The following is a 4,607-nucleotide window of genomic DNA, read 5'->3' as shown; positions in this document are numbered from 1 at the left end:
TATCATGCATTGCTAAAATGAGTTTATCACTTTCCCTTGGCGTAGTCCCTGCTTTTTAATAAGTTTAATTAATTATAAAATATAATTGTATAAATTTGTAATATTATCTAAACAATTTCATGACAATTTCAAGTATTACATTTCAGCTGCTAGGCTGTAGCACAGAATAAATAAAGACATCAGGACAGATGACTTGCAGAGGATAATAACGAAAGTGCGTCCTGGCTTTATTTATGATGTACATAGCGCGCACGTGGTCGTGACATGCAAATGTGAGCGCGGAAAGTGCACAGCCGCACATGCATGTAAAGCGATTTCAAAATCTTGCATATTGTCAGCAGCTTCCTCATACGCGCACATTATAGGACAACACAATATCATTATACCTGAATGACATCCGGAATGAAGCAGTTAATGCTCCCTCTTGTGCACAATGATGAACAATGAAGGTGCAAACTATCAATCAGGTCTTCTGCTTTGATGACGATGAACCTCACTGAGACCCCCCTCAAAAAAAAAAACTTTGGATTTACGCAAATTACAAGGGTCGCCCCATTGAGCTTGGAAAATATGAAAATCCGTATTTAAACGGAAGAATCACATCCTTGGGAAACGCGTGCAATGCTAACTTACCATTCAAGTAGCTCAAACTCATCCATGAAAGAAAAAGGCAGAAACTAGCAGACATGCAACAGCTTTAATCAAAAGTATCCATGTGGAGTTCCTACTCCACAGGACTCAACTCTTGAAACATTGAGCCACCAGGCTCAATCCACACCCACAGCTTATGGCCCTGCCCACACTTGTCACCACTACCAAACTGACCAATCACAGCTCTTGCGATCCATGCTGGTGCAACATTTTGACAAATGCGCGTCAGGCTATGTTGAAGATATGCGACTGCACAGAGCCACCACTGGACCATACACGCGCACTTGACGGAGAAATATAAACTTCCCTTTAGGCTCTCTGGGCCAGAACTGCAGTGTAGTGCTAGGCTGATTCACAGAGACATTCTGCTTCATCCCTTGCGGCTTCAACATTCACCACCAAGACCATATGAGAGCTAAAAGTCCTCTCCATCAAGCCTGAAAGCCTCTGCATGCTTTATCAGCACTGCAATACTACAGCTATACTCAGCATTACACAGCTCCTTCACTGAGACCTCTGTTTAATGGGGAAGAGCTGGGGTTTTACTTAGCCAAGGTGAGTTTTGGGCTCTAGAGAAGAGAACAAAAGGCGGCATCAACGTCTGTCCTGCATAAATACTGACCATCTGTCATCTGGATCAAAGGAGGCCATCATTTTTCACCAAAGCCACTCATCTATTTCCACTATTGAACAGAGACTGAGATCCTGAAATATACGATATTGAGAATCTATGTTTTTATTATTTACAACTGACACATTTAAAGATCAATTGAAATCAGCTTTGCAACTAATATCACTGGATGTTCAATGAAGGCTCAGCATTTTCCCCAAAGTACACTGTAAAAAGTATGACCTAGATCTAACTTATAAAAAGTGAGGCAAGTGGCTGCATCGGACGTTTTAGATTGAATCAACTTCCAGCCTTTTTTAAGTATATTAAACACTAAAACTTTGCTTAAAACAAATGTAACAAAATTAAGTTGAGCCAACTAATATTTCTAAAATTACTCAAATCAGATAAACTTACTTTTTTTGTTAAACCTAACTTATTTATACATTGCTATATGTTGCCTGAACTTATTTTAATTAGGTATTAAGAACTTAATTATCTAAATAAAATTAACCATGCATATGTCATTTAAAATGAATTCAATTGACTTCTGGCTGTAACCTCAGAAAATAAATCTTCATTTTTATATTCTAAGCACACTATACAGTGATTAAGTAAAAACAGATAAACAGACTTTATACGGTTAATAACAATCAAATAAGAATGGGAAGATGGATTAAAGACCATAGCATTTATTCAATGTCAACCAATGTCCCTAAAAGTGACTACAAAACAGGCCATTAATGTGGCTGCACATACACAATACATAAATAAAAACATTAATAATGCCAGATCCTATTGAGAAATCATCTAAGACAACTCAGTAAGGAGATCTGCATACTTTGATGAAGATTTAGGATGCATAAGGTCCAGTCCCACAAAGAGTCTCTGATATATCTCAAATAATGTATACAGTTTTGATGGAAGTCGAGGACATCGTTAAGTCCAAACAGGAGCCATCATGCACATGACAGGTTTGGTAAACCTCTGACAGTCCTATGATTATCCAAACTGTGTTGGGCTGATGTCAAATTTTTCCCGTGGGCAGCCGCATGCACCTCTGATTCCACACAACTCTATTGGTGGAGAGAAAAAGAGAAACAGGAATTCAGGTGTTTGATACTAAATAATATTAAATAGCTAAATGCTAAATAGAAAATATCTTACATAAACTACAAGTCAAGTTACAAAAGTGCAGTGAGAATGATCCATGGATGAAACACCTTAGTTTATCAGTTAAAATTTAACTTAGTTAAACTTCTGTATTAAAAAAAAGGCTATATAGGTTATTGTGTACTTACATTATTCCAGGTGTTTTTAAGAATCAAATTCTAAAGAAAACTGATTTTATTCAGTGTAACAGTGTATGGCATTTTGGTTGCCTGTCAATCAAGGAATTATTTAAATTTAGGTATTACATTTTCAGTTTATTTTTGCAACTTATAAAGCATAAAAATATGTATGTAACTTACATATTAAACAGTTTGAAAATGGCAAATATAAAATCTATGATTTAACTGTCATCTTCATTTTGCACCAAACTTTGCATAAGTCATAATACAAAATTAAATAAATACATTGCCATTTTACATATTACCTTAAGGTTAACATTACATTTTTGCTGAAGCTACTTTTAATTTACTTTTTCTCCAAATTTAATGTTACTGGCAAATGATAGTTCAGTGAATCAGTGTTTTCAGTTAGCTTTAGTGAAAGACTGACAGATAATAAGAAACTGCATTAGGATATTTTTTACTGTTTGTTCATTGCACATATACAAAAAATCTTCAGATATCAAATGCAATTCTATGGAGCCCACTATTGTTTGCAATTTTACCCGTGTTTTACTTACCTGCAAATAATTATAGCTGTAATCGTATCTAATGTTTTTCTTAACAAAATAATCAAAATCACTTTGGTATCTAAAGACCAAGAAAATGCATTTTAGAATGAGGTGCGTACATCTTAAATGGTTCTGTAAACATAAATGTAATTTAAGTTCAAATAAATTATAAATCTGTAATTTATTCACATTGCAGTATTAACAAAAAACTTATGGACTAAATCTCTTAAACACAAACCTTAAGCTACTTAATGTTACGCTAAACACAAACTACTGTTCCATACGTTTTTGCATTTAATATGCATCCTTAATGTGCTGATAATAACTTAGGTTAGCTAGCCAAGTTAGCGCTAGCAAACTGCACCCACCCCCCGACCGCCCACCAGAGACCTAGTTAATCCGTTCTGTAACGTTAGTTATACCTACTAAGTGTTTTAAAACTACTTTAAAAAAAATTTTCTCAGGACTATCACTTTTAATCGTTAGCATGAACTAGCGTTGGTTAGCGTTAGCCAACTTAGCTTTCCACGTGAGAGCAGTCTGTTACCTGACGTTACAGTACAATTTACAAGCTAAAACCTCACCTGCCTAGTGAAGTCGGCAGTTTAGCATGACTTTACAATTATCATTCGGCTACATTTGCAACTTACCGTGTTAATCAGATCCGCTGCTGCGAGCAGTAAATGTCGCCCCTTGTAGATGTTGCGTGTGTCTGGAAAGTGGCGGGCAGTGAAAATGGGGTCACGCAGAATTATTAAAATCGCGTTTGATGAACAGACCTGCACACATCGACAGCTGCTCTAATAAATTGTCTGTGTCAACTCACTTTTATAACATTTATTCTACACAATAACCACATACAAAAATATACTCAAATAAATTGCATTAGTTTTATTTAAAATATACTGTTATTTAAAAACTGATCTACTTTAAGTAAACAATAAGCAAATTGATATTTTTTGGTATAAAACAAATATAATTAACTAGATTGCAATTATTTAAAGTATATAAAACCAACTTTGTGAGTGTAGCACTTTTTACAGTGTACATTGTGGACCACCGTAAGTATACTATATAAGAGTACACTCTTTTTTTCACAGAAAAAAGTATAAGACAGCCTGTTCTTTAACAGTACTTTAAAACTGTAGATTTTTAATATTACTACATCAGTAAAGCTGAATAAAAATGACAACTAGTAACTAAATAAAAATAAACAACAACATAACAATGACAACAACAACAAGAGTGTTGTGATTAAATTTGGGAAGTAGTCGAACATTACAGTTTCTAAAGTACCAAAAGTTATAACAACATTCATTACGATTTTACCATCAAACAACTGGCAACTGTAGTAGATGAAACTGCAAAACATTTTTATATATTTTTTGCAACTATTATAGACAAAAATTTCCATGTCAATACATGCACGATTAAAAATTCACTTAATAAATAAAAGTTAAAAAAATATATAAAAATAATAATAATAATAATAAAAATAATAAA

At 34.2% G+C, this 4,607-nt stretch overlaps 1 long non-coding RNA gene across 1 annotated transcript; it reads right to left on the bottom strand.

Moving 5' to 3' along the window:
• Positions 1-1,937: 1,937 nt before the first annotated feature.
• LOC130235031 (uncharacterized) lies at positions 1,938-3,806 on the bottom strand. The gene is made up of 2 exons (XR_008838353.1): positions 3,755-3,806; positions 1,938-2,337 (listed from the first exon to the last, which is right to left on the bottom strand). It is a non-coding gene; the product is annotated as an uncharacterized LOC130235031 (long non-coding RNA).
• Between the last annotated feature and the right edge of the window lie 801 nt (positions 3,807-4,607).

Source organism: Danio aesculapii, chromosome 9, assembly GCF_903798145.1.
Source record: "Danio aesculapii chromosome 9, fDanAes4.1, whole genome shotgun sequence".
Classification (NCBI taxonomy): Eukaryota; Metazoa; Chordata; class Actinopteri; order Cypriniformes; family Danionidae; genus Danio; species Danio aesculapii.
Note: the sequence above shows the minus strand (reverse complement) of the source record. Positions and strands in the feature narration are given on the sequence as shown.